The 13,489-nt window shown below is 50.7% G+C and overlaps 1 pseudogene; it reads right to left on the bottom strand.

The window, feature by feature from the left end:
• Positions 1-324: 324 nt before the first annotated feature.
• On the bottom strand, positions 325-443 carry LOC137650319 (5S ribosomal RNA; annotated as a pseudogene).
• Positions 444-13,489: the final 13,046 nt, after the last annotated feature.

The raw sequence follows: 13,489 nt of genomic DNA, 5'->3' as shown, positions 1-13,489 counted from the left end.
CATAAAAAATGTGGGGAAAGGACGAGAATATCCACTCCCATCAAGAGGTTCCATAGGTCAACACCCATTGCAGGTCTAATCGTTCCGCTGGTCCCATAGGGGCCAGAAAGTCCGGTTAATCGTTGCTTTGAAACCACCGGAACTTGGGCCGCCCCACAGGGAACTTATCCTGAGGCGACCGTTCGGAACTTTAGACGGGTCAATGAGGAAAAGAGAACTAGGAAACGTTCCAAGGTAGGGCTGAAAGCTCTGCTTGACTGAGAACAGGTACTGCGACTCCCCTCAGCCTTGCCACAGTCAACTGAATGGAAGGCTCGGAGGAGGTGGCAACAGAATCTGGCGTCCTCAGGAGGTCACCCATCCAAGTACCGACCAGAACCGACGTTGCTTAACCTCGCTGGACGGACGAGAAGCGGGGTTTCCAACGTGGTAAGGCCATTGACTCAATATCATGACTAGATACTCCAGACGTTGAGGCAGAAGAAAAAGAGAAGGCTCCTAGCAAAATACCATAAACCCCCACTCATGGTAAGCATCCGGAAGCTTGTCCCGGCGCTGAAGAAGGTCAAACCCGAGCCTACCGGAGTTGACCAGACCTCCAAAATGCGAAGGAGGCGGAAGCCTGCACCTGAGCGGCCATGAGGAAAGCAGGGAGAGTTCTCTGGGGAAAAAAACCTGCGATGCCACGGCAGGATCGCCACACTGCATCTTAAGCAGGAATACCTGTAGTCTAGGAATGCCAAGCGCATCTGGTGTTCCCAGGCGGTCACCCATCCACTGAATTCCATGAGCTTCCTGGAAGATGGATGGAATGGACACTGAAAGTACCCGTCCTTCCGATCCAGGGCCTAAGGAGTCCTGTCGCCTCGTTACCAGTCTGATCGATTCTGCTGTTCCACGCTGGACGAAGTTTGTTCGACAAACTTGATCAGGGCTGAGAGGTCGACTACGGAACTCCCGTCTCAGATACTTCCTTACAAGAAAGGATCGACTGAAGAAGCCGGGGGTGAAGCTGTCGACGATCCTATGGAGGACCTTCTCCTAAGGCATGGATCATTCTGCCCAAACGGGCAAACTCTTGTCGACCCTATGGCATAGAGGTTCAGAGGCACTGAATTCGCTGACAGAGACGGCAGGCGCGATATCCTTGGCTGATCACAGAGATCGTGCAGGAATGGGCATCGGGAAGCTGTCATCCGGATGAGTAACCTTAGGCATCCTCCCAGCGTGAAACCTGCAAGGGGGGGGGTGCCAATCCTAGAGTTCGTGAACTCTGCCGCTCCCTCTAGGACTATGCCCCCCCGGGAGAGCCTCCCGTGCCATCTGTTCCTGACAGGAGGGAACTGCAATTGGACACCTTGTCTCAGTTGTCGTAGCCGGTCCGATAACTTAGGCCGACGTGGCTGAAAGAAAGAGGCGCTGGAGCCCTGCAGGGCCTGGAAGAAAGCGCCTTGGAGGAGTGAAAACGGAAGTCGACTTCCTCCGCACAGCCGCTGTCTATGTCTCTGTCCTTGGGCACAAACAAACTCTTCTCAAGGATGGAAGGGTGTCTGAGGTTGTCGACATCCACGGATGAGACACCAGAAAGGAAGCCCTCGGTCATTGCGTCCAGATGGTCCAACATCGAGCTTGCCCGCAAGTTTGATACTTGACAACGAAACGCCAAGGTGCATGAGCCCGAGAGGAGGAAAGTACCCATGACCTTCCTGTAGCTTCCTTGAACAAAACCTCGGGTCGCAACCGAGGAGGGAAAGGACCTGGTAAGCCCCTTTCACGAGATGGAGAAGAGGAAGGGGTAAACCAGTCACCCCTTGGCCGATGGAGAAATCTCGAACGGAAAGCCCCCCGCCAAAAACCCTTCCAGGGAATGACGGGGAAGGGCTAACCCAGGTTCTGGAAAGAAGAATGTTGCTCAGACCTCCCTGAAGATTCTTCCTATTCTTGCATGTGCCATGCTCTGCGTTTATGGGGTGAGGCCGTGTTCTGGAAATACGCTCCAGAAGACTCGCCAGGCTGGCCATGCTGCGAAACCCCAATGGGAATCGCGGTCGCAATCACCCTGGCGCTCGCGCGATGGTAAATCAATGACTTGCGCGTGGGCGAACGTGGAAGCGCCCATGCGCGGGCACGCAGGAACGCAAACGAAGGTGAGTGAAGGAGCGCAGAAGGAGGGCGAGCGTGGTAGGAAGGGCGAGAGCTGGTGGTCGGCGAGCGATAACCCATAGGCAAGCAATGGATACTGCAAGAATTAAGCCGACGTTCCCGCGAAGAAACACCGTCGGCCCGCGCGACGGAACACCGTCGGCCCGCGCGACGGAACACCGTCGGCCCGCGCGACGGAACACCGTCGGCCCGCGCGACGGAACACCGTCGGCCCGCGCGACGGAACACCGTCGGCCCGCGCGACGGAACACCGTCGGCCCGCGCGACGGAACACCGTCGGCCCGCGCGACGGAACACCGTCGGCCCGCGCGACGGAACACCGTCGGCCCGCGCGACGGAACACCGTCGGCCCGCGCGACGGAACACCGTCGGCCCGCGCGACGGAACACCGTCGGCCCGCGCGACGGAACACCGTCCGTCCGCGCGACGGAACACCGTCCGTCCGCGCGACGGAACACCGTCCGTCCGCGCGACGGAACACCGTCGGTCCGCGCGATGGAATACCCTCGGTTCGCGCGCGGGCGAACATTGGAGAGCATGTGCGCGGTCGCGCATGAGTGTAGGCGTGCGATCGCAAAGGCACGGGGGCGTGCGGGTGAGCGCAGGCGGTCGGGAGACCGATGATACGTAAGCGGGCGATGGCGCATTGACGAGCGATGGCGCGTTCTGGCGAGTGATAGCCCGTAGGAGAGTGAAGGCGCGTTGGCGCGTTGGCGAGCGGTGGTGCGTTAACAAAACGCTAGCGCGCAGGTGAAGAATCGCGCGGGCGCGTAGGCGATTGTCAACGCGAGAGAGACTAGTGATGGTTAGTGCGCATCGTGCTAACCGAAGGGGCGCAGGTGCATCAGGGAGGTGAGCGCTGAAGCAAGCTGTTAATCAGGCGATCCTAGACGTTCAGAAAACCAATGGCGCCCATTGGTGCGTGGCAAAGAAGGGCGCGCAGATGTGCGCTGGCGATTGAAGAAAGATGGCGCACAGAAGGACAGAAGTAAAGGTGAGCGCTGGCGAGCAGGAGGAAGATCTACGGCAAGACTCAGCTACCGGAGATCGTGGTCCACAGCAGGAGAGCGCTAGATCGCTACTGATGGTGTTCAGGGGAACCGACACGCGTGGAAGATCGATGGCGAACGTTGACGCGTAGGAGATCGCTGACGAGCAAGTGAACGTTGACGCGTCTAAGGTCACTGGCGAGCAGAAGGCAACGCGTGGAAGCCTGTGCGTAGAAGAAGAGTCCTTGACCCAGACCTGAACTGAAGTTCTAGATCGCGAGGGCGAACATGGGCGCACAGGGCGCGTAACAGGAACCAACAGGAACAGCAGAGATGATCATCATGAGAGCGCTGACGAACAGGAGAGCGCTGACGAACAGGAGAGCGCTGGCGAACAGGAGAGCGCTGGCGAACAGGAGAGCGCTAGCGATCAGGAAAGCGCTGATGAGCAAGAAAGCGGCTGTGCGCTAACACTGAGCTGGCAGAAGGGCGCGCAGGGGAACCCTGACACGCAAGGGAAGAACCCCCGAGGGGAGGCAACCCTTTGCCCCGAAGGGAACGTTGTCTGTCGGGAGACTGATGTCCGTCGGAAGACCGTTGTCTGTCCGCCGGGAGACTGATGTCCGTCGGAAGACCGTTGTCCGTCGGGAAGACCGTTGCCCATCGGAAGACGAGGTCAGACTGCTGTCCATCTGCACCAGGGGCGGAAGATCAAGAAGAAGAAGTTGTAGGCTGCATACGGAGATTCAAAAAGGCGCCTCTTAGCACCCTTATAGGGAGATGGGAGGCCCTTACGACGAGGCGGACGGTGAGCCTTACGGCGAAGGAGGCCAACAGCAACAACAGCAGAAGAATCCTCCGAAGAGGAGTCTCTATGAGTGTACTCTCTCGCGAACGAAAGAGAAACACTTCGTAGAAGAGACTGGTCAGCCAGTGACCTAAAAGGAGCAATCCTCCGAAGAGGGGCTCCTGCAGTTGCCCAGCCCCTTGAGCGAAACTGCAGGTGCGACCGCTCAGCACCAAGAGCATAGTCGCACGAAAAAAAGGCAAGAGAAGAATCCCCCAAAAGGGGAAAAACTCAAGCCTGGACAGGGAAAACTTCCCTCGGAAGGAAAGTTACCCACCCAAGGAGGCGAGCCTCCTGAGAGTTCTAAAATGAACTGTAGAGCTGTCAATCGTCACGGGAGTACTTCCAGTAGAAGGAGACACGCCCCTGATGAAAATCCAAAGGGGAGGCAGCAACAGCCGAATCCCCAGGCCTCAACAAGACAGCTCACACCGTTGCCATATTACAGAAGCGAACTAGATTGGTAACTGTAAAAAAATAAAACAAAAATCATTAGTACACATTCATTCCCCCGGGAAGGCTCCGAAGAGGAATCCCGAGGGAAAGGAAAACAAGAATTACACAACAGGCACGTGCCCTCACAACCACTTACACTCACGGAAGGAGAGCTGTAACCAAAACAGAATTATAACAATTATAATTATGTAACTATGTAATTATGTAATTTAAAAATGAATGAACACTAAAGAAAGAACGAAAACCCCAAAAGGAATCGTTCTACAAAGCTGAAAAATTAACCCTTTTACCCCCAAAGGACGTACTGGTACGTTTCACAAAAGCCATCCCTTTACCCCATGGACGTACCGGTACATCCTTGCAAAAAAATGCTATAAAAATTAATTTTTCATATTTTTTGATAATTTTTTCAGAAAATTCAGGCATTTTCCAAGAGAATGAGACCAACCTGACCTCTCTATGACAAAAATTAAGGCTGTTAGAGCAATTTAAAGAAAATATACTGCAAAATGTGCTGGGAAAAAAATAACCCCCTGGGGGTTAAGGGTTGGAAATTTCCAAATACCCCGGGGGTAAAAGGGTTAACAAATACAATTAGATTCATAAACTAAATGAGACAAAACGTACGGCGTAGCAACCCCTCCACATGGGAAGGAAGCTACAAAGGCGTAGTAACGTAGTAAAAGGGTGAACGATCTCAAGAGAGAGAGAGAGAAAGACCGAAGTCAAACTCGATACTGTACCCATAAAATTACACCGTGGTGGCCTAAACTGCCGCGGGCTCCACGAAGATATCGTACACTACACACACAAGCACAAATCTCTGAAAAGGAAACTTACTGATTTCTATACTCAAATATATATACAAACATGAAAAAATGTTTACATATATATTGAGTAAAAGAAAAGTAAGTGATTAAGTAAAGACAAAACAAATAATGGCTGCCAAGCGAGGACAAAGACAGACGTCTGTCCCAGTCCGAGCCAAAAGTGAAAGTGAGCTTCACCGGTGTGTGAGGGGGGGAGGGGTAGCTAGCTACCACTCCCCCCCCCCCCCCCCCCGCTAACTAGCGCGGGGGTAATACACCCTCGTTAAACTCTAATGGCTCGCCATTTCAGCTACGCTAAAAGGTAAACCCAATGTAAATAGCGTGGTTTGTATTTCAGTTACGGAACAATTGTATTTTTCCTAACATACTTACCAAGAAACACTTTCTTAGGAGTTACTGGAACCTCCTCTCAAACGACCAGAGTTTTGTGTAGTTTACCCTACTCCCATTTTTTATAGTGTGTGACCCGAGGGCAATGCCCAGGGTAGGCCACATTGTTAGCCAGGTCGTCTTCTTCAGTAAGTTTTAAGTAAGGGACAATACTCATGAACAGTGAGGCAACTGGGGGACGGTTGGGGGGCCCATGACCCGAAAGTGTTTCTCGGTAAGTATGTTAGGAAACATACAAATTACTAAAAATTTGTGATTTGTTCCGACACAGAGACTTACCTCGAAACACTTTCTTAGGAGACTTACACTTTAGGAGGTGGGAGTGCCTCCCATACATAGACCCCGATGGTAAGTAGGATAAACTACACAAAGGACTCATTAAGTGTGTAAATAACACTTACCCTTCAAAATATTCCTTGTTGTACTAGATGAATATTGGCGACTCTTGAGACTTGTCTATTGTGTAAAAGATCCGAGGACGACTGATAGTACGAGAAAAGGGAAAGGAAGAGAAAACCAAAGATAATCATACTTGTGTCTAGAGCATTTGTGATTCGCGATTGAACCTGGGGCTTAAGCCGTCAAACCGGATGGAGCGCTGAGATGACTGGCCCGATCGAAAACCCATCCAGAAACTTCCTCGTACAATCCTTGAGATAGTGAGCGGTGAATGTCGACTGATTAGACCAAGTTCCTGCTCGAAGAACCTGGGCTACCGACATGTTCTTTTCAAACGCTAGAGAGGTGCTTAGGCCTCTAACATCATGAGCACTGGGCTTTCCTGGTACTGTAAGCCCCTCGCCTAAATAAGCTTGAATAATTACTTGTCTGAGCCAAAAAGAAACAGTATTCTTGGATATGATCTTTTTAGTTTTACCCCAGGATACGAAGAGGTTCTTAATAGTCGGACGGAGCCTCGCCGTTCTTTTAAGATACTTCCTAATCACCCTGACAGGGCACAATTTCAAGTCCTCCTGATTACCCGAGTTAGGAATTGCTGGGACCGTAAGACTTTCAAACCTAGGATCCCAAACGGAAGGATTCTGGGTCTTGGCGACTAAGGAGAGGACAAACTTAAAGGTGATCTCCTTCCACCCTCTAGAGTGCTCTACTTCATACGACAACCCATGTAGCTTGCCCACCCTCATAGCTGAGGCTAACGCTAACAGGAAGACTGCTTTGAACGTGAGATTCTTGTCCATGATGTCTTTTAAGGGTTCAAAGGGTGGTTTACAGAGCGTATCTAGCACCCTAGCCAGGTCCCAACTCGGGATTCTAGGGGAAGAAGGAGGACATGCTTGTTCGAAGGCCTTGATGAGCATGGAAATATGTCTGGAAGATCCTAAATCTATTCCCTTCAAGAGGAATACTTGACCAAGGGCGGCTCGAACTCCTTTAACTGCTGGGACTGACATGGCCATCTTATCCCTGAGATGGACCAGGAAATCTGCTATCATGGGAACTGATGCTTCTAAGGGTTCTATCCTCTTGGCCTTGCACCACTTAACGAACATCGTCCATTTGGATTGGTAGACAGCCGTGGAAGATTTTCTTAAGTAAAGGGACATCCTCTTAGCTGTCTTAGATGAGTACCCTTGTCCTTTCAGGAGGCACTGGATAACCTCCAGGCTTGAAAACGAAGGGATTGCGGGTTTTCGTGAAACCTCTGAAAGTGTGGCTGCCTCAGGAGGTCTGGCTTGTCGGGGAGAGGCCACGGAGGGAGAATGGCGAGGCTTTTTAGGTCTGCAAACCACTCTCTCTCCGGCCATCAAGGCACTACCAAAGTCATCTTTAGGTTGATTGCCGTCCTCACCCTGTTGAGGACTTGTCTTATTAGGGAGAAGGGTGGGAAGGCATAAACGTCGAGACCGTCCCACCTGTGTTGAAAGGCGTCCTCCATTGCTGCTTTCGGGTCTGGGACAGGAGAACAGAATACGGGGAGTTGCGCATTCAACCTTGTTGCAAACAGATCCATTACCGGGGATCCCCACATCTGAATGACGTAGCTTGTCACTTGTGGATGCAGGGACCACTCTGTCGTCACTACTTGTCCCACTCTGCTGAGGCCGTCTGCCAGGACGTTCTTCTTCCCCGGAATGAATCTTGCCGTCAGGTTGACTTCCTCCTTTTCTGCCCACTTCAGGACCTGTAGGGCAAGATTGCACAACTCCTTCGACTTCAGTCTTCCCTCCTTCTTTACATATGCCACCACGGTTGCATTGTCCGACATCAGAGCCACTGAGTTCCCTTTCAGATCCTTCATGGAGTGTTTGCAGGCTTCTTGGACCGCCCTCATCTCCAGGACATTGATGTGTAGAGACTTTTCCTTTTCTGTCCATCTTCCCTTTGCTGTCTTTTCCCGAAGATGTGCACCGCATCCCTCCTTCGATGCGTCCGTAAACAGAAGGATTTCCGGAGGTTCGGCGGACAATGGCATCCCTTTTAGAGTGTGTGTCCGATCCTGCCACCACTCTAGAACTTGCCTGGTTTCCTGAAGAGCTGGAACAACTTTGTCTGAGGAACTTCTCTGGTTCCAATTCTCTTTTAGATTCCATTGAATTAATCTTAGGTTCTGCCTCCCGTGTGGAACTAGCTTCTCTAGGGACACCAGATGTCCTACCAACCTCTGCCAATCCTTCGCCCTTCTGGGATGTCCTAGAAGGAAGGGACGGAGAACTTGGTCCAGGTTGTTCAGCCTGTCTATAGATGGAAAAGCTTTGACCTGTAATGAATCCAGCACTATTCCCAAGTAAATCATCCTGTTGGTCGGGATCAACTGAGATTTCTCCAGGTTGACTGTGATGCCCAGAATTTTGCATAATTGCAGAAGGTCTTCGCCCTGTTGCTTCAAGACTTCTTTTGAGGACAAAAGGAGTAACCAGTCGTCCATGAATCCGATTAGACAAATCCCCCGTTCGTGGGCCCATACGGAGACTGTCGTAAACACCCTCGTGAATACCTGGGGCGCCGTGGTAAGTCCAAAGCACAGGGCCTTGAATTGCAAAACCTAGGCACCCCACTTCACCCGGAGAAACTTCCTGCTTGCTGGGTGAATAGGAATCTGGAAATAGGCGTCCTTGAGGTCTATGGATATCATAAAGTCTCCCTCCCTCAAGGACGCCATGACTGTTCTTGGGGTGTCCATTTTGAAGGTGGTCTTCCAAATATACTTGCTGAGGGCTGACAGGTCTCCACCCTCCTGTCGCTTTCTCTACCAAGAACAGGCGACTGTAGAACCCTGGACCCGGAAAATTCACTGTCTCCAAGGCTCCTTTCTGCAACATTGTGGAAACTTCTTCGTCCAGTGCTGTCCTTTTCGCCGGGTCCATGGGAACCAACCAGTCCGCCTGACTTGCTGGAATCAGCGGAGGTGGGTCTTCCAGAAATGGAATTCTGTAGCCTTCCTTCACTACCATTACTGTCCACGGATCTGCTCCGTGGAGCTTCCATGCTTGCCAAGAGAGTCTGAGGCATCCCCCTACCTGAGGCTTGGGCAGGGGAGGGGGGGCCTCTCGTCTTATCTTCTACGGGCTGACCGGCCTGCCCGTCCTCTTCTGGAGGATGAGTACGCACTCCTATAGGTTGGAGGAGTTGAAGAAGGTCCCCTTCGGGAGAGATTCACTGATTGGGACCATTGTCCAGAGGAAGGTTCTCGCCTTCCTTGCGTTGGGGCAGATCGCGAAGTCGAGGGCGCTTCTGCCACAGGTCTCCTGAATACAGGTCGTCTCGCCAACTGTGGCTTATGTACGGCGAATTCCCTCTTTATAACCATCTTTTCCGCCAGCTCTTCTGCCATTTTAGTTGGGATAAGGTGTTCTTCCCATACGGAGATGTTCCGCAGGGCTCTAACTTCCCTGTCGGGGATTTTCACTGGCAGGTTCTTAACCAAAGCGTCTCTTCTCCTCAGTACCCAGTTCGCGGAGAGAGCCAAGGACTGGAACGTCAGAAACTTCAGGGCACGGCTACCTGATCCCAACAACTCGTTCAGAGCCTCACATTTGGCCGGCTCCATCGAGTCTGTTGGAATCTGAGTGCCCACTAAGGTGGTGGACCACCAATCCAACCACAAGGCGACATTGACCAGGTCCTTTGACATCTCCTCCATCATCACGGACTCGGACTGGGAGAAGAAGGTGGGAGCCGATGACGCCCTTTCGTCGGAGTAGCCTTGGCATAGGATGTCCAGGGCCTCCTCCATCTTGCTTGCCCCGTGCGGTCTTCCTTCCAACGTATAATATTTGCTTTGGGACTTAAGTCCCTGCAAGAGTTTAGCCGCACTATAGCTTTTACTAGTCACTATTGCGGGCTATAACCTTGTCAATGTGGATTCTGCCTACCCCCACGTCTTTGGCCTCCGGAAGGGCTAACGAGGATTTCTTCTGAGCAGGTGCTGCTAAGAACTTGTTTAACCCGGAGGTCCACACTTCCTCCTCTTGTGGGACGGGCTCCACCAAATTGTTGTAGCCACTGATCAAGGAGATCACCCTCCTATATGCGGAGTCCTCCGTCGGCAACGTAGTCTCGTCGTCCACTTCTTCCGTCCTACGCTGGGGAGAGGCGTGATCACGGGCACCTTCGCTTGGACGGGACCCTCGGTTCTTCCTATCCTCTTCGCCGGCAGGCTCCTTCTTCCTCGATTCCCTCGACGAAGGGACGGGCTCCTCCGTGAAATAGTTCGACGGAGGAGCTCGTCCTCATCTATCATCTCGATGGGGAGACCTGTCGAGGCTGCCCGTCCTAGGAGACGACTCCCTCCTCTGGACGGATTGAGTACAGTAGCTCTAAGACGGGACTTATGCCTACCAGACGAGGCCCTCCGCTCATCGGCTGACGCCATAGCGAGGCTATTGGAGGCCCTTCTAGGAAGACTGTCTCCTGCTCGCTTGGCTATCAAGCTTGAGGTCTTTGTCAGGTCCCTCAGCTTGTTGTCTGGAACGAAGACCCATGTTCCTTGTGGAGAACTAGGTCTCCTACTCTTACTTGGAGGTGAACGAGAGCTTCCTCTCCTGTCTTTAGATTCTGTGGGAGACCGCGAAGGGGAGTTCCTCCTCACAGATCGATCTCTCTTCCTCTTATGTCTCCTCCGACCTTCCTCACTCGACGAGCCCGACGAATCTTGCACCGACGAGTCTGACTTGCCTGTGTACCTCGACTGCGTACCGGACGGAGGCTTCTTGGGACTACGTCGTACTCCGGACGTAGAAGGCTGCAGAAAACTCTCCGGAACTGCTGACGTAGGCGGCACCAACGATGACGGATGAGCCATGAAGGGGAAGGACTCGCTCAGGCCCTCCTCCATATCCAACGGAGACCTCAGCGGAGTCCTTGGTACACCCCATGCCAGCGGATCTTCTTGCGGGGAATCCTCTCTACCGACGGCACCTTCCGCAGCCGAAGCGCCTGAGACATCCACCCAGGAATCTGGCGACGAAAAAGGCACATTATTATTCCACATGGGGTCCTCCACCGAGACGCGCTCCCCACGTGCGAGAGCAACGTCCCTCGGACCCCCACTAAACACACTTACAGGCGCCTGATCCACCATGAACATAGAAGAATCACCCGCAACATCAATCCCAGACGTCGCAGGGGAAGACAAACTTGTTTTCCTTGGTGATCGCTTCGTAGCCTTCTTCTTCTTTGTTCCAAATTTCACCCATTGGACCTCGCTCCAGCCACCACATTCCGGACACGTGTCCGAAGGCGAACACGCTTTACCTCTACACGAGGTACACAAAGAATGGGGATCCACATTGGGCTTTGACAAGAAAGCCCCACACGATTTCCCGGCTCTAGGCCCAGGACAACGGCGAGCATGTTCCATAGCACAACACAAAGCTCGCTAGACACAAGCACAAAGGAAAGAAAGCACTAAAACGCCAATAAAAGCACATAAGAACGAAAGTAAAAGCACACAGCAATAGCACTAATCACTCGTAAAGAAAGTAAAGTCCATGTGGTAACCACGTGGTGATGAACACAAAGGGGGTCGCACTGAGAATTGAGGAGCGGCGTGTGATAACACGACTCGACCAGAAAACTTACTGAAGAAGACGACCTGGCTAACATGTGGCCTACCCTAAGCATTGCCCTCGGGTCACGTTTTCCCCCGGTAGGCCTACCACTATAAAAAATGGGAGTAGGGTAAACTACACAAAACTCTAGTCGTTTGAGAGGAGGTTCCAGTAACTCCTAAGAAAGTGTTTCGAGGTAAGTCTCTGTTGGAACAATCAATAGATATTCAAGAGAATCCGTAAGCGAGTCCAATAATTGCGAAAGTCAAAACCAATAAACAACTGTACATCACCAAGAACACTGTTTATTCCTGATAAATGGCGAGTGAATTTCCAAAGCTCTTGCCAATATGACGGCAGAAGAAAATCTGATACTAGGAGGGATAGTTCGGCCTAGCTCCGTGGTGGCGCTAGTGTATACCTGGCATAACTGTGCCGTCGCCGCTTGTTTTGAATTTTCTGCCGGTCAGAAAAATAAAGCTATTATATATAACCAGCGGGTAAGTTTAATTGTTTAAAATTGTATTTTTCCTAACTATACAAACCTTAGCTATTTATTAGGGGTTATACTTTCGGTGGAGCTGAAATGACGAACCATTAAAATTTAGCGAGGGTTAACTACCCACACCGCTAGTTTGCAGGGGTAAGGGGGGGTAGCTTGCAACCACTCCCGTTCACACACCTGTGATTTAGTCACTTTGCTTGGAGGTAGGACTTCAAGGGGGATAGGGATGGCAGGCAAGTTTGTATAAATAGCTCAAGTTTGTATAGTTAGGAAAATACAAATTATCTACGAATTTGTCATTTGTTCCGTAACTGGAATACAAACCACGCTATTTATTAGGAGTGACTCACCCATTAGGAAGGGTGGACGTCCCTGCCAATCTGGCTTTTAGCTTTGCCCGGGGGCTCCTTATCTGAGTATGTTAGTACAGTGATGCCTCAGGATATGAAAGTAATCCGTTCAGGATACGGTTTCGTATCCTGATTTTTTCGTATCCTGAGTCGCGTTTTACATGTAAATAGCCTAATCCATTCCAAGCCTTACGAGAAGACACCTTTTCTTCCATAAACACGCTAAACTGTAGTAATAAACATGCAATGCAGCCATTTCTATCATTCAATAATTAACACAACCATTAAAAACAGCCTAATCCATTCCAGAAACCACTATGAGATTATTCAATAATGTAGTTATAGCCTAGTTATCCCCCCCCAAGCCCTAAGAAAACGGTCCGTTTTCTTTACTACTGTATAAAAGTTACGGTACTGTATGTAAAGCATTTGGATCAGTGAAGGTGTATTGTTACCTGTACGTACACCTAAATTAAGGATTGATACTCAGAAAAAAAGGTTACAGTTAATTAGTGTAACAAAAAAGTTGAAACTTACCTTTTGATTGAGACGATGTCCGATAGCGAAGTCGCGGCAGAGGAGGATGGCATAAGGCAGAAAACGTAACAAGTGACAGACTACGTACAGTAATTTACACATTAACACTTAAAGTTTACGAAATAAAAAAATGGCAGAAATAATCAACACTTAACATTACGTATGGAAAACTATAAAATGAAAGAAAAAATTACTTTAACACTTAACGGTAACATAAAACTTGAAATTGAATTTTTTTTTTTTGCTTTTTTATAACTTTACGTTTTTCATATTTTCTAAATCTCTTCTACTTCTTCATCACTTTCTTTTTTCTGTTTCTTTTCTTTACTTTCACCTTCTAATTCTTCATCCCTTCCTCTTTTCTGTTTCTTTTCTTCACTTCCACCTTCGTCTTGGCCTACTAATACC

This window comes from Palaemon carinicauda, chromosome 11 (assembly GCF_036898095.1).
Source record: "Palaemon carinicauda isolate YSFRI2023 chromosome 11, ASM3689809v2, whole genome shotgun sequence".
NCBI classification, from domain to species: domain Eukaryota; kingdom Metazoa; phylum Arthropoda; class Malacostraca; order Decapoda; family Palaemonidae; genus Palaemon; species Palaemon carinicauda.
The sequence above is the reverse complement of the archived record's forward strand: the minus strand, read 5'-3'. Positions and strand labels throughout refer to the sequence as shown.